Genomic DNA, 24,203 nt, shown 5'->3' with positions numbered 1-24,203 from the left:
AGTAGGGCTATGGTAAACAGAGCGATTCGGAGTGATGTATCGTGTCTGTTACATAAATAATGAGTCTTTGATGTAATTGCTTCAGAGAAATATGAAAGTAAGCCTATCAGAAAAGTAACGCGAGACATGTAGCACGGGTCATGTCTTGCAGAATCTCTTACATCTGAGCCCGTCACTTGCACAGCGTCCCTTTGGCGCAGAGGATAGCGCGTTGGACTTCTAATCCAAAGGTCGTGGGTTCGATCCCCACAAGGGACGGGCAATTTTTAAAAACATGTGCCAATCACGAGATGGGTATTGACATATGGGTAACCACAAGCGTCTTCAAAAGGTGAAAATTGTTGTGACCTCAGTTCTATGCTTAAATATGTCAACCTTACACATACAAGCAAAATTCTCGTAGATCTGTTATCCATGACGCTGTTATGTGTAAATGCTGTAAAAACGGAACCATATCTTCACGTGCCTGTTCACGCAAATTTTCTTTCAATACCCAATTTTTACCTACAGATAGAAATGTAGCAATAGAACGCACATTTTGTACAGAAACAAATACAATGAAGAGTGAAATAATTTTGTATTACTTCACGAGTCAATGTATGTAATCCCAGTCATGATCTTTAATTCTTCCAGCCCAAGCTGAGAGGGTTTCAGTTTTCTCGGCCACAAGTGAGAAAAGTAGACTGTTTCACAACAAGATATAGTACTATGGTTCCTTAACTGTTCCCATTAACAATGGCACTCTGTATCTATAGAAACGGCGGCAATATTCGCTTCAGCGCAGGGGGCTTTTGCTGGGGACTGTCAGGAGGGGACTTGCTGGATGCATGAAGGGAGAAGACCAGACAGAGACGTCTGACGCTCCGCTGACGCTTGCAGAAAACTACATTAAGTATGATCCCGCCTATAACTGACGGCGAGAGAGATGCATCATCTGTCCATGTCTCATCGAAACACACTGTCACCAAGCAATGGCTGACGCTTCGAGGACGGCATGAAATTGACAGGGAGGTGATGCAGCTAACGTTCCTGGCAAATGTGCTAACAGGGCACACACGTCCGTTGGATTGTATACATATGATGGGGACCGGGTGTGACACAGCAGTCAACCAAAGTCAAAAAATGTGACTAATCATACAGTGTTTCCAGTGTGTCGTTTACCACTTTGTGAGTGGATGCTGTTCTAAAGAGCGTAATTCCCATTTATCTGTAAGCAGCGCACGTGAGCGAATCTAATAGCAGGACTGTGTTACTCCGATTGTACAGAGCAACTCTGTCAATAAGCAGGTGTTTCAATCAGTAGGGCCATGGTAAACAGAGCGATTCGGAGTGATGTATCGTGTCTGTTACATAAATAATGAGTCTTTGATGTAATTGCTTCAGAGAAATATGAAAGTAAGCCTATCAGAAAAGTAACGCGAGACATGTAGCACGGGTCATGTCTTGCAGAATCTCTTACATCTGAGCCCGTCACTTGCACAGCGTCCCTTTGGCGCAGAGGATAGCGCGTTGGACTTCTAATCCAAAGGTCGTGGGTTCGATCCCCACAAGGGACCGGCAATTTTTAAAAACATGTGCCAATCACGAGATGGGTATTGACATATGGGTAACCACAAGCGTCTTCAAAAGGTGAAAATTGTTGTGACCTCAGTTCTATGCTTAAATATATCAACCTTACACATACAAGCAAAATTCTCGTAGATCTGTTATCCATGACGCTGTTATGTGTAAATGCTGTAAAAACGGAACCATATCTTCACGTGCCTGTTCACGCAAATTTTCTTTCCATACCCAATTTTTACCTACAGATAGAAATATAGCAATAGAATGCACATTTTGTACAGAAACAAATACAATGAAGAGTGAAATAATTTTGTATTACTTCACGAGTCAATGTATGTAATCCCAGTCATGATCTTTAATTCTTCCAGCCCAAGCTGAGAGGGTTTCAGTTTTCTCGGCCACAAGTGAGAAAAGTAGACTGTTTCACAACAAGATATAGTACTATGGTTCCTCAACTGTTCCCATTAAACAATGGCACTCTGTATCTATAGAAACGGCGGCAATATTCGCTTCAGCGCAGGGGGCTTTTGCTGGGGACTGTCAGGAGGGGACTTGCTGGATGCATGAAGGGAGAAGACCAGACAGAGACGTCTGACGCTCCGCTGACGCTTGCAGAAAACTACATTAAGTATGATTCCCGCCTATAACTGACGGCGAGAGAGATGCATCATCTGTCCACGTCTCATCGAAACACACTGTCACCAAGCAATGGCTGACGCTTCGAGGACGGCATGAAATTGACAGGGAGGTGATGCAGCTAACGTTCCTGGCAAATGTGCTAACAGGGCACACACGTCCGTTGGAGTGTATACATATGATGGGGACCGGCTGTGACACAGCAGTCAACCAAAGTCAAAAAATGTGTCTAATCATACAGTGTTTCCAGTGTGTCGTTTACCACTTTGTGAGTGGATGCTGTTCTAAAGAGCGTAATTCCCATTTATCTGTAAGCAGCGCACGTGAGCGAATCTAATAGCAGGACTGTGTTACTCCGATTGTACAGAGCAACTCTGTCAATACGCAGGTGTTTCAATCAGTAGGGCCATGGTAAACAGAGCGATTCGGAGTGATGTATCGTGTCTGTTACATAAATAATGAGTCTTTGATGTAATTGCTTCAGAGAAATACGAAAGTAAGCCTATCAGAAAAGTAACGCGAGACATGTAGCACGGGTCATGTCTTGCAGAATCTCTTACATCTGAGCCCGTCACTTGCACAGCGTCCCTTTGGCGCAGAGGATAGCGCGTTGGACTTCTAATCCAAAGGTCGTGGGTGCGATCCCCACAAGGGACGGGCAATTTTTAAAAACATGTGCCAATCACGAGATGGGTATTGACATATGGGTAACCACAAGCGTCTTCAAAAGGTGAAAATTGTTGTGACCTCAGTTCTATGCTTAAATATGTCAACCTTACACATACAAGCAAAATTCTCATAGATCTGTTATCCATGACGCTGTTATGTGTAAATGCTGTAAAAACGGAACCATATCTTCACGTGCCTGTTCACGCAAATTTTCTTTCAATACCCAATTTTTACCTACAGATAGAAATATAGCAATAGAACGCACATTTTGTACAGAAACAAATACAATGAAGAGTGAAATAATTTTGTATTACTTCACGAGTCAATGTATGTAATCCCAGTCATGATCTTTAATTCTTCCAGCCCAAGCTGAGAGGGTTTCATTTTCTCGGCCACAATTGAGAAAAGTAGACTGCTTCACAACAAGATATAGTACTATGGTTCCTTAACTGTTCCCATTAAACAATGGCACTCTGTATCTATAGAAACGGCGGCAATATTCGCTTCAGCGCAGGGGGCTTTTGCTGGGGACTGTCAGGAGGGGACTTGCTGGATGCATGAAGGGAGAAGACCAGACAGAGACGTCTGACGCTCCGCTGACGCTTGCAGAAAACTACATTAAGTATGATTCCCGCCTATAACTGACGGCGAGAGAGATGCATCATCTGTCCACGTCTCATCGAAACACACTGTCACCAAGCAATGGCTGACGCTTCGAGGACGGCATGAAATTGACAGGGAGGTGATGCAGCTAACGTTCCTGGCAAATGTGCTAACAGGGCACACACGTCCGTTGGAGTGTATACATATGATCGGGACCGGCTGTGACACAGCAGTCAACCAAAGTCAAAAAATGTGTCTAATCATACAGTGTTTCCAGTGTGTCGTTTACCACTTTGTGAGTGGATGCTGTTTTAAAGAGCGTAATTCCCATTTATCTGTAAGCAGCGCACGTGAGCGAATCTAATAGCAGGACTGTGTTACTCCGATTGTACAGAGCAACTCTGTCAATACGCAGACGTTTCAATCAGTAGGGCCATGGTAAACAGAGCGATTCGGAGTGATGTATCGTGTCTGTTACATAAATAATGAGTCTTTGATGTAATTGCTTCAGAGAAAAATGAAAGTAAGCCTATCAGTAAAGTAACGCGAGACATGTAGCACGGGTCATGTCTTGCAGAATCTCTTACATCTGAGCCCGTCACTTGCACAGCGTCCCTTTGGCGCAGAGGATAGCGCGTTGGACTTCTAATCCAAAGGTCGTGGGTTCGATCCCCACAAGGGACGGGCAATTTTTAAAAACATGTGCCAATCACGAGATGGGTATTGACATATGGGTAACCACAAGCGTCTTCAAAAGGTGAAAATTGTTGTGACCTCAGTTCTATGCTTAAATATGTCAACCTTACACATACAAGCAAAATTCTCGTACATCTGTTATCCATGACGCTGTTATGTGTAAATGCTGTAAAAACGGAACCATATCTTCACGTGCCTGTTCACGCAAATTTTCTTTCAATACCCAATTTTTACCTACAGATAGAAATATAGCAATAGAACGCACATTTTGTACAGAAACAAATACAATGAAGAGTGAAATAATTTTGTATTACTTCACGAGTCAATGTATGTAATCCCAGTCATGATCTTTAATTCTTCCAGCCCAAGCTGAGAGGGTTTCAGTTTTCTCGGCCACAAGTGAGAAAAGTAGACTGTTTCACAACAACATATAGTACTATGGTTCCTTAACTGTTCCCATTAAACATTGGCACTCTGTATCTATAGAAACGGCGGCAATATTCGCTTCAGCGCAGGGGGCTTTTGCTGGGGACTGTCAGGAGGGGACTTGCTGGATGCATGAAGGGAGAAGACCAGACAGAGACGTCTGACGCTCCGCTGACGCTTGCAGAAAACTACATTAAGTATGATTCCCGCCTATAACTGACGGCGAGAGAGATGCATCATCTGTCCACGTCTCATCGAAACACACTGTCACCAAGCAATGGCTGACGCTTCGAGGACGGCATGAAATTGACAGGGAGGTGATGCAGCTAACGTTCCTGGCAAATGTGCTAACAGGGCACACACGTCCGTTGGAGTGTATACATATGATGGGGACCGGCTGTGACACAGCAGTCAACCAAAGTCAAAAAATGTGACTAATCATACAGTGTTTCCAGTGTGTCGTTTACCACTTTGTGAGTGGATGCTGTTCTAAAGAGCGTAATTCCCATTTATCTGTAAGCAGCGCACGTGAGCGAATCTAATAGCAGGACTGTGTTACTCCGATTGTACAGAGCAACTGTGTCAATACGCAGGTGTTTCAATCAGTAGGGCCATGGTAAACAGAGCGATTCGGAGTGATGTATCGTGTCTGTTACATAAATAATGAGTCTTTGATGTAATTGCTTCAGAGAAATATGAAAGTAAGCCTATCAGAAAAGTAACGCGAGACATGTAGCACGGGTCATGTCTTGCAGAATCTCTTACATCTGAGCCCGTCACTTGCACAGCGTCCCTTTGGCGCAGAGGATAGCGCGTTGGACTTCTAATCCAAATGTCATGGGTTCAATCCCCACAAGGGACAGGCAATTTTTAAAAACATGTGCCAATCACGAGATGGGTATTGACATATGGGTAACCACAAGCGTCTTTAAAAGGTGAAAATTGTTGTGACCTCAGTTCTATGCTTAAATATGTCAACCTTACACATACAAGCAAAATTCTCGTACATCTGTTATCCATGACGCTGTTATGTGTAAATGCTGTAAAAATGGAACCATATCTTCACGTGCCTGTTCACGCAAATTTTCTTTCAATACCCAATTTTTACCTACAGATAGAAATATAGCAATAGAACGCACATTTTGTACAGAAACAAATACAATGAAGAGTGAAATAATTTTGTATTACTTCACGAGTCAATGTATGTAATCCCAGTCACGATCTTTAATTCTTCCAGCCCAAGCTGAGAGGGTTTCAGTTTTCTCGGCCACAAGTGAGAAAAGTAGACTGTTTCACAACAAGATATAGTACTATGGTTCCTTAACTGTTCCCATTAAACAATGGCACTCTGTATCTATAGAAACGGCGGCAATATTCGCTTCAGCGCAGGGGGCTTTTGCTGGGGACTGTCAGGAGGGGACTTGCTGGATGCATGAAGGGAGAAGACCAGACAGAGACGTCTGACGCTCCGCTGACTCTGCAGAAAACTACATTAAGTATGATTCCCTCCTATAACTGACGGCGAGAGAGATGCATCATCTGTCCACGTCTCATCGAAACACACTGTCACCAAGCAATGGCTGACGCTTCGAGGACGGCATGAAATTGACAGGGAGGTGATGCAGCTAACGTTCCTGGCAAATGTGCTAACAGGGCACACACGTCCGTTGGAGTGTATACATATGATGGGGACCGGCTGTGACACAGCAGTCAACCAAAGTCAAAAAATGTGACTAATCATACAGTGTTTCCAGTGTGTCGTTTACCACTTTGTGAGTGGATGCTGTTCTAAAGAGCGTAATTCCCATTTATCTGTAAGCAGCGCACGTGAGCGAATCTAATAGCAGGACTGTGTTACTCCGATTGTACAGAGCAACTCTGTCAATACGCAGGTGTTTCAATCAGTAGGGCCATGGTAAACAGAGCGATTCGGAGTGATGTATCGTGTCTGTTACATAAATAATGAGTCTTTGATGTAATTGCTTCAGAGAAATATGAAAGTAAGCCTATCAGAAAAGTAACGCGAGACATGTAGCACGGGTCATGTCTTGCAGAATCTCTTACATCTGAGCCCGCCACTTGCACAGTGTCCCTTTGGCGCAGAGGATAGCGCGTTGGACTTCTAATCCAAAGGTCGTGGGTTCGATCCCGACAAGGGACGGGCAATTTTTAAAAACATGTGCCAATCACGAGATGGGTATTGACATATGGGTAACCACAAGCGTCTTCAAAAGGTGAAAATTGTTGTGACCTCAGTTCTATGCTTAAATATGTCAACCTTACACATACAAGCAAAATTCTCGTGCATCTGTTATCCATGACGCTGTTATGTGTAAATGCTGTAAAAACGGAACCATATCTTCACGTGCCTGTTCACGCAAATTTTCTTTCAATACCCAATTTTTACCTACAGATAGAAATATAGCAATAGAACGCACATTTTGTACAGAAACAAATACAATGAAGAGTGAAATAATTTTGTATTACTTCACGAGTCAATGTATGTAATCCCAGTCATGATCTTTAATTCTTCCAGCCCAAGCTGAGAGGGTTTCAGTTTTCTCGGCCACAAGTGAGAAAAGTAGACTGTTTCACAACAAGATATAGTACTATGGTTCCTTAACTGTTCCCATTAAACAATGGCACTCTGTATCTATAGAAACGGCGGCAATATTCGCTTCAGCGCAGGGGGCTTTTGCTGGGGACTGTCAGGAGGGGACTTGCTGGATGCATGAAGGGAGAAGACCAGACAGAGACGTCTGACGCTCCGCTGACGCTTGCAGAAAACTACATTAAGTATGATTCCCGCCTATAACTGACGGCGAGAGAGATGCATCATCTGTCCACGTCTCATCGAAACACACTGTCACCAAGCAATGGCTGACGCTTCGAGGACGGCATGAAATTGACAGGGAGGTGATGCAGCTAACGTTCCTGGCAAATGTGCTAACAGGGCACACACGTCCGTTGGAGTGTATACATATGATGGGGACCGGCTGTGACACAGCAGTCAACCAAAGTCAAAAAATGTGACTAATCATACAGTGTTTCCAGTGTGTCGTTTACCACTTTGTGAGTGGATGCTGTTCTAAAGAGCGTAATTCCCATTTATCTGTAAGCAGCGCACGTGAGCGAATCTAATAGCAGGACTGTGTTACTCCGATTGTACAGAGCAACTCTGTCAATACGCAGGTGTTTCAAGCAGTAGGGCCATGGTAAACAGAGCGATTCGGAGTGATGTATCGTGTCTGTTACATAAATAATGAGTCTTTGATGTAATTGCTTCAGAGAAATATGAAAGTAAGCCTATCAGAAAAGTAACGCGAGACATGTAGCACGGGTCATGTCTTGCAGAATCTCTTACATCTGAGCCCGTCACTTGCACAGCGTCCCTTTGGCGCAGTTCCGCTTGCGACGCCGTGCAGGTCGCACGTGTTTGTGCCTTCGCTCCGCAATAGCGTGTGCAAGCCGTGACTACTTTCTTTGTTTACGTTGTTTGCTAGATTTGCTGTCTTGTGCTTCCGTCACTTCACTTCGCGTTTAGTGTTTTGTGTCGTTTTGTGTTAGCGGTCTCGACCGTTTAATAAGTGGATATGTCGTCCAGGTTGTTCCCAAGGAAATGTACTCTGTGTTTTGAATTTGACAAGTCTACACGTCATGTTCAACCGAGTTCCATGGAAGTTCACGATTTCATAGTGGATGTTATTGGTATTACGTCTGACCAGGTTCATACTGCCTATTACGACACCGACCTCTACTGTTTCTTTGTCAAGTTGTTAAACCCTGTGTTACTGGAGAAGATTCTGTTAAAACATGGTAGCAGAGCTGAGTTCCGTCATCGTGACGCCTCGGTGAGTACTGTTCTCATATCAAATGCTGATGTAGAATACAAAAATGTCCGTGTGTACAACCTGCCGCCGGAAGTTGAAAACTGTTATTTACGTGAGATTTTGACGAAGTATGGGGAGGTCAAGCAAATCCGTAACGAACGTTGGTCTAGTCAACATCGGTTACAGTGTTTTAGTGGCGTCCGGTCAGTCGAAATGCACGTCAAGCAAGATATCCCCTCCCATCTTATTGTTTGTGGGTATAAAGTTCATGTCACGTACAGTGGGCAACCAGGCACATGCTTTATTTGTAATGAAACTGGCCACTTGCGTACGACCTGCCCTAAACGTGTATTTGTTCTCAAAAGTACTTTGGAACAGCGTAAAAAGTTGACATTGGCCGATCTTGTTAGGGAGGCACCAATCACGGACATCGAACGCCCTCGTGATAGTGAAATATTGCCCCCGGAGCCTGGTTTGCCTGTTGCCGACTTTCCACCCTTTCCTTCAAAACCGGTTACAGATACGCCTGCCTCCAAATCTGACGTGCAGCTGCTGAGCCACAAACGGCGAAGAACGTGTGATGATGATAGTCCGGACGAGGCTCTCCAGGAATTAGAACTCGACGTCCCAAAAGAGATGCCGGTTACGGTTACTGACTCAAGTTTTTCTGAACCGTCGCACGCAGCTGTCGACGCTGCGGCTATTGACGTCATTCCGAGTGACGTACAGGCAGCTTTGGCACCACAACAGCCGAGCACGCCGCCTGAAGTCGCGACGTCACCACAGGCCGAATCACAACAAGCGCGTGCTCCCGATAAGCATAACGAGGAAGGCAGTACTTGTGTACAAACTGAAGGAAGTCAAAGTCCGTCTACAAACAAACACGAAGTTCGTGCTAGTGACAACAAACAAACTTGTCCACCTTCTGAGTCAGTTCTTTCTGCAGATCAGATGGCTGAGGCGTCACATCACGTTATGGATTGCGAAGTCACTCAGGACCCTCCCACACCTCCGTCTGCCGATGTGTTCCCTAGCAGAGCACGTAGTAGGACCAAAGTTCAACCGAACGTCAACGCAGTACGGAAGAAAAACAAACCCAACGACACACAAGTGACTGTTCGTGATCCTCCCGACAATGCAGCCCATTCCGAAGTTTCTATGACATTGTAATGCGACCAGTGTTGTTTAGTGACCCTTTACGTACCTCACTGTAATAATGGTACAAGCGTACAAATTCGTCTCCCTGAACATAAATAAGATTCGATCTGATCTCAAAATTGCGGCCCTACAGCAGTTTCTATACGAATCTGACGCTGATATTGTGTTGTTGCAGGAAGTTACTGTTTTAAATCTCTTCATCTCTGGTTTTAAAACCATATCAAACGTTGCTCCTGAGGAAAGTACAGGTACCGCACTTTTATTACGGGAAGGTATTCCAGTTGGGGAGATCGAGTTTTTAGATTCCGGTCGAGGAGTGAGCTGTAAAATTTTTGATGTAACCCTTCTTAATTTATATGCCCCATCAGGCAACAGCAACAAATTCGAACGGTCACGTTTTTATAAGGAGGCTGCTACGTATCTGTTGAGGAGCAGTCCTCAAAACCTGATAATAGGAGGTGACTTCAACTGTGTTCTACGTAAAAACGATCAGTCCCCTAATTTTAACTACTGTAAAGAACTGCACGAGCTCGTTAAGAATATTAAGCTGAAAGATGCTTGGGAACTGAAGTATCCTACTTTAGTTAAATTCACTTTTTTCACCGTTACTTCATGCAGCCGTCTGGATAGAATTTATCTATCGGACTGTATCAGTGACAGACTCCTATCGGTTGACGTAATCCCGGCTAGTTTTACCGACCATTGCGCTTTTACGGCAACGGTTCACTTAAATCGACAGCCTACCAAATTATTTCGTTCCCCGTGGATGTTAAACATATCGCATCTGGCGGACGCTGAGTTATTTGACGTTATCAGGCATGTGTGGGAAACTTGTTTGCGTTCCATCACTTTTTACCCGACTAAAGCGATGTGGTGGACCACTGTTGCGAAGCCAAAGCTTCGAAAAAGTCTCATTTATTATAGTGCTCAGAAAGCACGCGCCTTCAAGAGGACCTTTGAGTTTTACTACACTGTGCTGCGACAACTGTATGATTCATCCACTGCGACCAACACTAACTTTCCATCAATTCAACGAGTCAAGGCTAAACTTGTCAGCTTGAAGCGTCAACAATTGGAAGGTCTGAAAGTTAAATCCAAACCTAAATCTGTTTTAGCCGACGAAATGACATCTATGTACCATTTATTCAAGCATTTATCACGCCGCCGCCGGGCTTTCATTGATGTTTTGGAAAGAGATAATGGGGAATTACTCTCTACTCAAGCGGCCATTATTAGTGAAATTCACCAACATTTCCAACGACTGTATTCCAGTGAAATTGTCAATGAACCTGCTGTCAGTGCAGTGGTCAATGTTTTTGATAGGGCGATTACTCCTGCTGACAATGTCGACTTTTTATCGGATTTCACTCCCGAGGAAGTTTTAGCCTTGATCTCCGAGTCGCCTTCCTTTAAATCGCCTGGTCCTGATGGTTTGCCCAAGGAATTTTATATCAAATTCTGGAATGTCCTTGGTGGTACTTTTACTGAAATTGTTAATGAAGTCATGAGTGGTGGTCCTCTTCCTGCCGAGTTCAAGGTGGGTAGAATTGTTTTAGTCCCGAAGAGAACTGGTCACAAGCGAGTTGATAATCTCCGTCCAATCACATTATTGAACTTTGATTATAAAACGATTGCCCGAGCGATTAATAGCAGAATGACCCCCATCCTTGGGAAAGTTATTCATTCACATCAGTCCTGCCTTCCAGGGAGATCCATTATGACTCCGGTTGCGGAGTACAGAGACGTTATTTCAGTAGCGGCCGTAACCAACATCAAATGTGCTTTCCTTTTTCTTGACTTTTGCAAAGCTTTTGACCGCGTTAGTCATCACTATTTAGAACGCATCCTGCAACGAATTGGACTCGACGAACGAGCTGTGGCAGTCATTCGGCATATGATAACAGGCATTACTGCTAGGATCACCGTTAACGGTCAGCTGACACAAGCTGTTAGCATACGACGAGGTGGACCGCAAGGCAGTCCGTTGTCGATGTCGCTCTTTGTTTTGTCGCTCGAGCCATTTCTGAAGAGATTGTGTATCACATTAACTGGCCTTTCTGTCTTAGGGAGCAATCTTACTGTGAGGGCTTACGCCGATGATGTTGCTGTTATCCTACGTCATGAGTCTGAAGTGACCCAATTGCGGGCTGAGATTGATACTTACAGCACTGCTTCTGGGGCGAAACTCAGTGAGGGTAAATGTAAGGTTCTAAGCTTACGGGGCTTCGAATCTCTTGCTATACCGTGGGCACAGATCGTCGAACAACATGTTGCTCTGGGAATCATCATCGATAGGTGTCCCTTCGTATGGCAGCTAAAAACTGGAAACTTACTGCAAATCGAATACAGGGAGCTATAGTGGAAAACACCTGGCGATCGACAAATATCCTCCAGAAGATCAGGATTTTGAATACATACATACTCTGTAAGGCTTATTATGTCGCTCAGGTGTTCCCTCTTCCCAAAATGCAAGCCCATAAGATCATGCGTTTGTCCAGCAGGTTTGTGTGGCTCGGTCATATTTTTAAGTTAACCTATACCACACTGTCTAAGTCAGTGCAAGCTGGGGGCCTGCAACTCAATGATATCCGTCGAAAGGCGACAGCACTCTATATAAAACGAACAACTGTGATAATTACCACGATGCCCCATACTATCACATCACAGCTGTTTCGCATTGTTCGCCCTAGATGTATGAAACCGCCAATTGACATCGGGAAACTCAACTTTCAATTGCAACATGTCGGTGTTTATTACCTCGAAATGAGTTACTTAGGTGACAGTGTTTTCACAAGTCCTTGTCTCGCGACAGTGTTCTTAATTGCTCAGTGGCAGAAGTACGAAGCTCCAAATACAATTGAAATGCACTACCCAAGAATCGTCTGGACGGCAGTGTGGACCAATATTACTCTAAAAATTCATTCCTCCGATGTGCTTTCTGCCTGGTATAAAGTTGTCCACAATCTTATTCCAACCAACGAAAAACTCAACCGCATTGGCTTAAGTGCTACTGACAACTGCCTCAAATGTGGATTAGTAGACACTCTGAGGCACAGGTTTACTTGCTGCGGGCATCAGTTCAACTGGCATTGGGTGCGGAAACGATTGGCGCTGCTCACACGCAGAACTGAAAGTCTTTATACAACTGATATCCTCCTGTGGCCTGATACACGGTATTACCCCAAAACGAAAAACAATACTGTTATGTGGATGCTGGGTCATTTTGTCAATTACGTCATAACTGAACACGGAGAAGACGATATTAATGCCTTTACTGCTTATATGGAAACGGCATATTGGCGAAGAAACCAGTTCCCGCACATCAAGAGGGATTTTGGGAATATGTTAACAATACTGTTTGAGAAACAGGGAACTGAGTGATTCTAAAGTAAATCCGCGATTACTGTCAACAATTCCACGGTGAAGTTCCCAAGTACAAGTCAACACTGAATACTATTTTCGTTATCATTTCGCCTATGGCGCTTGAAGAACCGGAGGTTTTCTTTTCTTTCTTATTCCTCATTATTTGATTTTTGAGGGAAGAGACATTTTTTTTTCTTCTTGGCTTTGAGAAAGATTTCTATTTTTCGTTGCACTTATATTACAAAGAAGACGAAGCAATGAACTCCTTGTAATCCGGAACAAATAGAATTCTCATTGTGTACTGTAGTACGACGCCAGTGAATCTGGAGACTTTGATTTCTTTTGACTATAGCTGAAGAAGCTCGCCAAGGAAGGCATTCATGAAGAGCGCAAGGAGCGCTGTAAGGGGAGAAGGGAGGCAATAAAAAAAAAAAAAAATTGGCGCAGAGGATAGCGCGTTGGACTTCTAATCCAAAGGTCGTGGGTTCGATCCCCACAAGGGACGGGTAATTTTTAAAAATATGTGCCAATCACGAGGTGGGTATTGACATATGGGTAACCACAAGCGTCTTCAAAAGGTGAAAATTGTTGTGACCTCAGTTCTATGCTTAAATATATTAACCTTACACATACAAGCAAAATTCTCGTAGATCTGTTATCCATGACGCTGTTATGTGTAAATGCTGTAAAAACGGAACCATATCTTCACGTGCCTGTTCACGCAAATTTTCTTTCAATACCCAATTTTTACCTATAGATAGAAATATAGCAATAGAACGCACATTTTGTACAGAAACAAATACAATGAAGAGTGAAATAATTTTGTATTACTTCACGAGTCAATGTATGTAATCCCAGTGAAGATCTTTAGATCTTCCAGCCCAAGCCGAGAGGGTTTCAGTTTTCTCGGCCACAAGTGAGAAAAGTAGACTGTTTCACAACAGGATATAGTACTACGGTTCCTTAACTGTTCCCATTAAACAATGGCACTCTGTATCTACAGAAACGGCGGCAATTTTCGCTTCAGCACAGAGGGCGTTTACAGGAGACTGTCAGGAGGGGGCTTGCTGGCTACATGAAGGGAGAAGGCCAGACAGAGACGTCTGACGCTCCGCTGACGCTTGCAGAAAACTACATTAAGTATGATTCCCGCCTATAACTGATGGCAAGAGAGATGCATCATCTGTCCACGTCTCATCGAAACACACTGTCACCAAGCAATGGCTGACGCTTCGAGGACGGCATGAAATTGCCAGGGAGGTGATGCAGCTAACGTTCCTGGCAAATGTGCTAACGGGGCACACACGTCCGTTGGAGTGTATACCTATGATGGGGACCGGCTGTCACACAGCAGTCAACCAAAGTCAAAAAATGTGACTAATCATACAGTGTTTCCAGTGTGTCGTTTACCACCTTGTGAGTGGATGCTGTTCTAAAGAGCGTAATTCCCATTTATCTGTAAGCAGCGCACGTGAGCGAATCTAATAGCAGGACTGTGTTACTACGATTGTACAGAGCAACTCTGTCAATACGCAGGTGTTTCAATCAGTAGGGCCATGGAAAACAGAACGATTCGGAGCGAAGTATCGTGTCTGTTACATAAATAATGAGTCTTTGATGTAATTGCTTCAGAGAAATATGAAAGTAAGCCTATCAGAAAAGTAACGCGAGACTTGTAGCACGGGTCATGTCTTGCAGAATCTCTTACATCTGAGCTCTACACATGCACAACGTCCCTTTGGCAGTCTCGCTGCTTCAGCCGTGCTGTGCGGACGTGTGCTGAGTTTCGTGCGCCGTTGTCTGCTGTGCTTCGGCGTGGTAAGTCGCAGTGCTTCTTGCATTGTTGCAGAAAGTCTATGCTTATTGAAATTTGAAATATGAATCCGTGATGGCCCACTTGAACAGACAACATACTTCGAAATTCTCGTTTGATCGTAATTACGCCCGACCTAAACTACACGAAATCGAAGAGCGGTTGGAATACGAAGTGAAAGTTGATTCAGAGGATGTCATTGGAATGCATCTTACGATAGTGAGCAGCGTTGGATTTGTGAAATTGAGGAATGCTAACTTATGTGACAAAATAGTTGAGTCTTGCGGAGGACTTATGAGGTTTAAACATTGTGATGGAAACGTAGGCGAAGTCACCGTAGCACATGCAGGGTGTGGAATACGAACGATCAGGATATTCGAACTACCATTCGAAATAACAGCGGAACAAATAAACGCAGTGATAGCGCTGTACCGGAAAGTTGATTCAAATGGTTCAAATGGATCTGAGCACTATGGGACTTAACAGCTATGGTCATCAGTCCCCTAGAACTTAGAACTACTTAATCCTAACTAACCTAAGGACATCACACACCACCCAGTCATCACGAGGCAGAGAAAAACCCTGACTCCGCTGGGAATCGAACCCGGGAACCCGGTCGCGGGAGGCGAGAACGCTACCGTACGACCACGAGCTTCGGACACGGTAAAGTTCTCAGTAATGTTGCCGAACGGTGGTCCCACGCGCGCATATTCCAAGTTCTCAACGGAGCGAGACAATTAAGGATCAATTTGCACAAACATGTACCGTCATACATCAGCGTCTGTGGATACCGAGGTATCGTTATATACGTTATATACGACGGCCAGCCGAGGACGTGCGCGGGGTGCAACTCTCCCGGCCACGTACGCGCTGAGTGTTTACAGCGGAGAGTGGCGCAGCTGCCGGCTGGAGAGGCGTCGAGACTGCCGGCTACGACTGCGCTGCCAGCGACTTCCGCTACGGCTGCCCGCGGCCCGGTCCTGACCCCAAGCCCTGATGTGAACACGGAGAACCATCCAACCCGAGAAGAAGCCCAGATTGCCACCACCGATACAACAGAACCGAGACCACCCGAACCTACGGAAATCGTGACAGCGGTAACGGTTTCAAACACAACAGACACTGAAAGATATTGGGGGCCACAGCAAATTCTGTTGAGAATGACATGCAAGAACCATCCCGGAATGAGCAACCTCATAGTGAACCCATTTCTCTATTGACACCATCATCCACCAAGAGCATGGTCGACAATTTGTCTCGAAACACGACCCGCTTAGAAGATTTGAAGAATGCTGAGGAAGACAACATCCGACAGCAGCCGGTGAAACCTAAACGGCAAACACGAAAACAGAGCCCTGAAGAGATTCAAGAACTGGAGGAAAAACTCTCACGTACCAAAAAAATTCTTAAAACAGATCGAAGCGGAAAGCAAGGCGTGGTAGACATCGGAAAACCAGACATCCCCAACCCGAATGAGGACGTACAGATGAACCTCGCCCCTCCAATTGAAGAACCAATGGACACTGTTGACCGCTGTGGACCTGATACGGGCACAGCATGGTCTGACGACACTGAATGCGCTTAGTTGGACTACCGAATGACGCAGGCGTATAAAATCGCCACGATCAATGTAAACAGAATAGTTGCGGACGTAAAGTTACAATCTGTGAAGGACTACTTATATGCCGCCGACATTGACATAGCGATGTTACAAGAGGTAGTTACGACAAAATAGCGGATGTGTACGGATATAAGGCGATCTTAAACATAGGCAATGAATGTGGAACGGGAATATTGCTCAAACACGACATACTATGTACAGCAAAAGCCATACTTGAATCTGGACGAGGCATAACTGCACAAATATATGATCTACTTCTTGTCAATATATATGCTCCCTCTGGATCCAGCGGAAAACGAGCAAGGGGCAATATGTTCCGGGACGAAATTGTCCCATTAATAACGGATCCTCGACTACACACAATTCTGGGGGGAGATTTTAACTGCGTATTGCGTCCAGAAGATCAAGTCCCGAACTTCAACTTTTGTGAGGAGCTGTTGATGTTAACTAACGGACTAGATATGATAGATGCTTGGTGCCATCTTCGCCTGCACACCCGAGGATACACTTACGTATCCAGTACTTCGGCAAGCAGACTCGACAGGCTGTAGGTAACGAAAGGTTTTATCCATAATGTAACTGACTGCGAAATTTGGCCTCTTAACTTCTCGGATCACTGCGCATTTCATATAACCGCGCAGCACACTAAACAAAAAACATTCCTGGGAAGAGGCGTATGGCAGCTAAACGTATCACTTTTGGAGGACGCAGTACTGAAACAGGAGATCCATGATATATGGCAGCGTTGTCTTCGGACGCAATCCAGATATCCAACAAGCATCATGTGGTGTCTACAGTCTGCGAAACCGCAGATAAAAAATGCATCACACGATATGGTCGCATGAAAGCGTACTGGCGAAAACGCACCTTGGAGTATCACTTTCTCTGCCTCCGCGAACTATATGATGACCCCATGGGATTAGTAGAAAACAGCTCCAGAATAAAACGCACTAAAGCAAGAATAACGGCGTTGGTACGACATTCACTAGAGGGGAAAAAAGTTCGATCGCGTCCTCCGATTGAACTGATGCAGGAGAATACGTCCGTATATCACGTGATACGGGAAGCCAAGAGAGGTGAACAAAAATTACTCCATACTCTCAGCGATGAACAGGGGAACGAATACGATCAACAAGTTACAGTAAAAAACTACGTGGTGCATTATTATACAGATTTTTACTCCGCGTCGGCGACTGATTCGACGGCAAGTGAGCCGCTTTTAATCCTACATTCAATTCACGGTCCATCCGACTGACAATGCCGACCTTGCAGCCAACATAACTGAGGAAGAAGTATGTGCCATAATCAAAGATTCGCCTACAGAGAAATCTGTTCGTTTAGATGGTCTACCCATAGAATTTTATGCTTGTTTTTGGCACATCAGAGGTTCAAATGGCTCTGAGCACTATGGGACTTAACATCTGAGGTCATCAGTCCCCTAGAACTTAGAACTACTTAAACCTGACTAACCTAAGGACATCACACACATCCATGCCCGAGGCAGGATTCGAACCTGCGACCGTAGCGGTCACGCGGTTCCAAACTGAAGCGCTTAGAACCGCACGGCCACACCGGCCGGCCGCACATCATAGGACCGGATTTCACCAAAATATGCAATGAATTATTGGGAGACGTGCAGATGCCATCTCAGCTTACCGAAGGACTGATTGTCCTGATCCCCAAAACACCACGTATCACTACGCTGAAGGATTTTCGACCACTAACTCTGCTCAGTTCCGGCTACAAAATCTTCACCCGACTAATAAACTGCAGACTGAAGACGGTACTACCAAAAGTAATTGGCCCTTATCAAATGAGTGCTGTCCCAGGGAGATCTATGTCTAATGCATTATGTGAATATAGGGACATAATATATTCAATGTTGGTCTCATGTTTTTAGACTTCGATAAGGCTTTTGACCGCATCAAGCACCACTTTCTACTAACTGTAATGCAACGGATAGGATTCAGTGCTCATTTTATTCAGATCATACGCAAATGTATAGTCGGAACATCGTCTCGAATCAAAATTAATGGTCAGCTAAGTTCACCAGTCCCGATCAAGCAATCAGTGAGACAAGGCTGCCCCCTTTCTATGGCACTATACGCAATCGCCGTAGAACCGTTACTGTTAAACCTGCATCACAGGTTACAAGGTCTATAGGTGTTAGGTACAAAAACAGTGTGTCACGCTTATGCTGATGACATCAGTGTAGTAGTTACCACGCATTCAGACATTGAAGTCGTTCAACAAATAATCCACGCTTACGCCACTTCTTCCGGAGCCAAACTCAATTAACACAAATCGAAAAATTTACCTGTCGGACCCCGTATGGAGAACATTCAAAGAACATGGCTACAAAGGACAGAGAAGACGAACCACTTAGGTATGATTCTACTGTCCAACCCAAGAGAGATGACAGTAGCCAACTGGGACCATAAACTGAACATATTCAGGGCTTCTCTTCATGAACACAAAACTAGAACGCTCAGTCGGATACAGAGAGCTCTCTTGATTAACAGCTATGCGCTAAGCAAAATATATCACATCGCAGCAGTGTTACCAGTACCCAAGGATACAGCGCAAAACCTTTTAGCCGCAGCGTATTGGTTCATATGGAGCGGAAACATCTTTAAAGTCACAATGCCAACCATAGTGTTAACCCGCGCCACTGGTGGTTTCGGCGTCAAGGACATCAAGAACTAATGCGCTGCCATATATATGGACCCATTCCGCAAAATACTGCAGACACCCCATCCGACAATTACGAAAACGTTATTCAACAGGTTAGCCCCAACGAGCTACAGAACTAAAATGGAATGGTGGGTAACACATGCAAAACCTAAAATACGAACTTTACTAAAACGCTAAGCTTTTGAAAGGAAACAGTGGGAAAGAGAGACAGTGGAATTCTACTTCCAGTGCCTAAGGGAACTATACGCAGACACCGCCAACGTATCACGTCACACCATGAGAATAGAACGGATCAAGGCCAACATAACCACTCTGAAACGCCAGCAAATAGAGGGAGTTAAAATAAGATCGAGAGACAACAGCGGCATTGAGAATGAAAAAACTGCGCTTTTCCACCTTCTGGCCAAACTCAAAAGAGGACGACGGCTGCATATAAGTTCTCTCCGAAATGATGATGGAATCCAACTTATCGACCAGCAGGACATCAAAAAGTTTGCCCTTGACTATTTCACGAGACTGCATGCTGAAGGGGACACTGGCGACAATGACAATTGTGAGGCCTTTTTAAACTGCGTTTACCAGACTGTGACGGATGCAGAAAACGGAGAACTGGACGCTCCTATCACTACAGAAGAACTGCACGAAGCGTTGAAATGAAGCCTGAGGAACAAATCCTCTGGGCCCGTTGGGTTACCCGTAGAAGTTTAACCAAAGTACTGGAATTTAATCTGTAGTCCGCTGACTGGAGTGCTCGACGAACTACGTACGCCTGTCACTATTCCCTGTGAGCTTTTAGAATGGCTTATAGTGTTGGTTCCTAAAAGTGCCGGTACTAATGATTTGACAACCATGCGTCCTATATCGCTCTTAAACGCTGACTACAAGATCTACATCTACATCTACATACATACTTCGCAATCCACCATACGGTGCTTGGCGGAGGGTACCTCGTACCACAACTAGCATCTTCTCTCCCTGTTCCACTCCCAAACAGAACGAGGGAAAAATGACTGATTATATGCCTCTGCACGAGCCCTAATCTCTCTTATCTTATCTTTGTGGTCTTTCCGAGAAAGGTAAGTTGGGGGCAGTAAAATTGTACTGCAGTCACGTTCAAATGCTGGTTCTCTAAATTTCCTCAGTAGCGATTCACGAAAAGAACGCCTCCTTTCCTCTAGAGACTCTCACCCGAGTTCCTGATGCATTTTCGTAACACTCGCGTGATGATCAAACCTACCAGTAACAAATCTAGCAGCCCGCCTCTGAATTGCTTCTATGTCCTCCCTCAATCCGACCTGATAGGGATCCCAAACGCTCGAGCAGTACTCAAGAATAGGTCGTATTAGTGTTTTATAAGCGGTCTCCTTTACAGATGAACCACATCTTCCCAAAATTCTACCAACTGCCATTACATGCTTGTCCCACTTCATATCGCTCTGCAATGTTACGCTCAAATATTTAACCGACGTGACTGTGTCAAGCGCTACACTACTAATGGAGTATTCAAACATTACAGGATTCTTTTTCCTATTCATCTGCATTAATTTACATTTATCTATATTTAGAGTTAGCTGCCATTCTTTACACCAATCACAAATCCTGTCCAAGTCATCTTGTACCCTCCTACAGTCACTCAACGACGACACCTTCCCGTACACCACAGCATCATCAGCAAACAGCCGCACATTGCTATCCACCCTATCCAAAAGATCATTTATGTAGATAGAAAACAACAGCGGGCCTACCACACTTCCCTAGGGCACTCCAGATGATACCCTCACCTCCGATGAACACTCACCATCGAGGACAACGTACTGGGCTCTATTACTTAAGAAGTCTTCGAGCCACTCACATACTTGGGAGCCAATCTCATATGCTCGTACCTTAGTTAAGAGTCTGCAGTGGGGCACCGAGCCAAACGGTTTCCGGAAGTCAAGGAATATGGCATCCGTCTGATACCCTTCATCTATGGTTCGCAAGATATAATGTGAAAAAAGGGCGAGTTGCTTTCTTTCAGCAACTTCTCTGTGTCAAGGAAATTCATTATATTCGAACTGAGAATATGTTCTAGAATCCTGCAACAAAGCGATGTTAAGGATATTGCTCTGTAATTTTGAGGATCCGTCCTTCTACCCTTCTTATATACAGGCGTCACCTGCGCTTTTTTCCAGTCACTCGGGACTTTAGGTTGGACAAGAGATTCGCGATAAATGCAGGCTAAGTAAGGAGCCAATGCAGTAGAGCACTCGAGATAGTTGCTAGGGTATTGCTTCGTCGGTTGAACACCATTGCGGGTCGCTTCATCGGTCAATATCAGTCTTGTGCCGTCCCAAGGACAACGCAGCAAGAGCTGGAAGAATACCGGGATGTAACAGCTATCGCCTCAGCGTCCAACTGCAGAGTGGCCATCATGTCGTTAGATATGGACAAAGCGTTTGACAGGGTCCGTCACAACTACCTGCTACGTGTCATGTCGAAAATGGGAATCAAATATTCTTTCGTCGATATCATCGGGAGATTACACACTCATGCCACTTCAAGAAATCTTGTCAATGGCCAATGCACAGCGAGAATTACCATCCTAGCGTCGATACGACAAGGCTGTCCCCTCTCGATACTGTTGTTCTCGTTATCAATCGAGCCTGTTTTACGATCATTACCTGTCAAGCTCCGTGGAATTGAAATTGGAGGCAACAAATTTGTCTGCAGATGTTACACTGATGACCTGGCCGTGTATCTGACTGATCCGACGAATGTTATGAAGATACAGGACGTGATTCAGACACATAGTTCTTGTTCTGGAGCTAAAATTAATGTCAGTAAAGCTTGCATTTTACAGTTACGCAGTTGAACAAGCGGATATCATCAAACGTCTGGCGATACGGTTTAGCAAATTCCCTGTCAAGACAGCGACCTGGAATCGGAAAATGAGGCTCAAGAGTCTCCGGGCGGTATTACAAGAGAATTACAACCGTTCTCTATATATGGTACAAAAAATCACGCTCATAAATCTCGCTATACTTCCTAAGGTATGCTACCTCGCAAGTATTTTCCCTTTGCCTTCAACAATACGGAAACGAATTGAATCTGCTCTAGCGTGGTTCATATGGAGATGGCGAATCCTTAGGGTAGATTATCAAACCACGACTGTACCCGAAAAGAGAGGTGGTTTAGGTCTCACCAGCGTTAGAGACAAATGCAGAGCTCTGTTGATATCTCGGACGGCAGAGGCCCTAGCAGCAGGTGATGGGAATCTCGCAGCTTAAGTTCTGAATGCAGCGTCTCCTCCAGACAACAAGGTGCCAGTTATGGTCGGCCATATAAATTATACGATGTCGCATATTAAAACATATGTTATTGAGAACAGCTACATCTGACAAAGGGTAAGGAACTATAGAAGCAAGGAAGTTTATAAAGTAGTTATAGAAGATACGTGTGCAAGCAAATTAGCGGGAAAATTCCCCACAATCACTTGGAGACGAGTTTGACAAAACAACCTTACCGTCACATGTAAGAGCTACGTGGTATTGCGCTTTATACAACACCATAAGCACAAACGAGCGTCTCTTTAAGATCGGCTTGTCAAATACCGCCCAATGCTTGGACTGTTAGACAACTGGTACTCTACTTCACCGTTTTACTTGTGGTACCGCTAGCGAGGTACGGCTATGGACACGCCATAAACCGGCTATCATGAAGCGCATGACTAATGACAATATAGCTCTGGAGGAATTGCTCACTCCCACAAGATGGCCTTATCCAAATCAGAAACGACTTTCAACCTATTGGCTCATGGGTAAGTTCGTAGTGTTCTGCTTGGCAAGGAAGAGCAAATCTCTAATCGAATTTCAATACGACCTCACGCGAGAGTAAGCGAAAATTTCACAGCAAAGAAAATGGAAGGCCCAGATGGGTGGCTATTTGCCGGCAGTTTTGAACACAGTGTGACAAAGCAAAGAGCGCGGTCTACATATGTAGTCATGTCTTACTGCCTTCTCGCACTACAGAAGGAATTTGATTTAACGCAAGCATTCCTATCCTAAATGGAAAAGGATTATCTTCAAGGTTCTTTATATTCACATAACGTCTTTGTTTCAATTTTCAGAAAGTTTGTCTGTTTATTTATGAGTGCACGGCGCACGGATAGTGCCCTTAGAGTAAGGTTTTGTGTTTTGGAGAAATATAAAGGAAGATTTAGGTCTTAGGCGACAGGCATGCCAAAAACCACCATTTATGTTTGAGTTAAACTCGTACAAAAAAAAAAGAAAAACCAGGAGAGTACCTTCGTCATTATCTAGAGCAACAACGATACAACTACAAGTGTGCGGCGCGCTCCAAGTTACGAGAGGCCGAGATAGTAAACTTAATCTGGAAAGCGACTTAGAGGACAATCCGGACATGCCTGTGGACTGAATGGATTCTAATTCTTCGAGAAGACTAACTTGAAGTCGCCATACGCTACAACTGATTCCATGTGGCGAGGGTAAGAAGGAGAGGCTCCACTGACGCTTACTACGTCAAGTATTATACCCGCCTGTAACTGACGGAGAGAGAGAGCATCATCTGCCAGTTCTACTCGAAGCACTGCATGAAATTGCTATGGAGGTGATGTAGCTAACCTCCCCGGAAAATGTGCTAACAGGACACACATGTCCGTTGGAGTGTATACATATGATGGGGACCAGCTGTGACACAGCAGTCGACCAAAGGGAAAAAAATGTGACTAATCATACAGTATTTCCAGTGCGTCGTTTACCAGTTTGTGGGTGGATGCTGTTCTAAAGAGTGCAATTCCCATTCATCTATAAGCAGCGCACGTGAGCAAATCTGATAGCAGAAGCAAATCTCATAGCAGCATCGTGTCACTATGTTTGCAAAGAACATCTCTGTCGATTCGCAAGTGTACGAATCAGTAGGGCTATGGTAAACAGAGCGATTCGACGAGGTATCCTATCTGCTGAATAAATAAAGATTCTTTTATGTATTTGCTCCAGAGAAGTATGGAAGTTAGCTTAACAAGTACAATGCGCATCAAAGTCTTGTAAAACAGATCAAAAAAGTAATGCGAGATACGTAGCACTCGTTATGTTTTGAAGAATCATTTACATCTGAGCAGAACGTTTGCACAGCG

The 24,203-nt window shown here is 44.5% G+C and overlaps 7 non-coding genes across 7 annotated transcripts; all 7 read left to right on the top strand.

Annotated features, from left to right (window-relative positions):
* The first annotated feature begins 185 nt into the window (after positions 1-185).
* Positions 186-258, top strand: Trnar-ucu. Its single transcript has one exon. It is a non-coding gene; the product is annotated as a tRNA-Arg (tRNA).
* Positions 259-1,483: 1,225 nt separating this feature from the next.
* Positions 1,484-1,556, top strand: Trnar-ucu. The gene has a single exon. It is a non-coding gene; the product is annotated as a tRNA-Arg (tRNA).
* Positions 1,557-2,783: 1,227 nt separating this feature from the next.
* Trnar-ucu lies at positions 2,784-2,856 on the top strand. Its single transcript has one exon. It is a non-coding gene; the product is annotated as a tRNA-Arg (tRNA).
* Positions 2,857-4,082: 1,226 nt separating this feature from the next.
* Positions 4,083-4,155, top strand: Trnar-ucu. The gene has a single exon. It is a non-coding gene; the product is annotated as a tRNA-Arg (tRNA).
* A 1,227-nt stretch (positions 4,156-5,382) lies between these two features.
* Trnar-ucu lies at positions 5,383-5,455 on the top strand. The gene has a single exon. It is a non-coding gene; the product is annotated as a tRNA-Arg (tRNA).
* A 1,226-nt stretch (positions 5,456-6,681) lies between these two features.
* Trnar-ucu lies at positions 6,682-6,754 on the top strand. Its single transcript has one exon. It is a non-coding gene; the product is annotated as a tRNA-Arg (tRNA).
* A 6,626-nt stretch (positions 6,755-13,380) lies between these two features.
* Positions 13,381-13,449, top strand: Trnar-ucu. The gene has a single exon. It is a non-coding gene; the product is annotated as a tRNA-Arg (tRNA).
* Positions 13,450-24,203: the final 10,754 nt, after the last annotated feature.

Source organism: Schistocerca americana, chromosome 1, assembly GCF_021461395.2.
Source record: "Schistocerca americana isolate TAMUIC-IGC-003095 chromosome 1, iqSchAmer2.1, whole genome shotgun sequence".
Lineage (NCBI taxonomy): Eukaryota > Metazoa > Arthropoda > Insecta > Orthoptera > Acrididae > Schistocerca > Schistocerca americana.
Note: the sequence above shows the minus strand (reverse complement) of the source record. Positions and strands in the feature narration are given on the sequence as shown.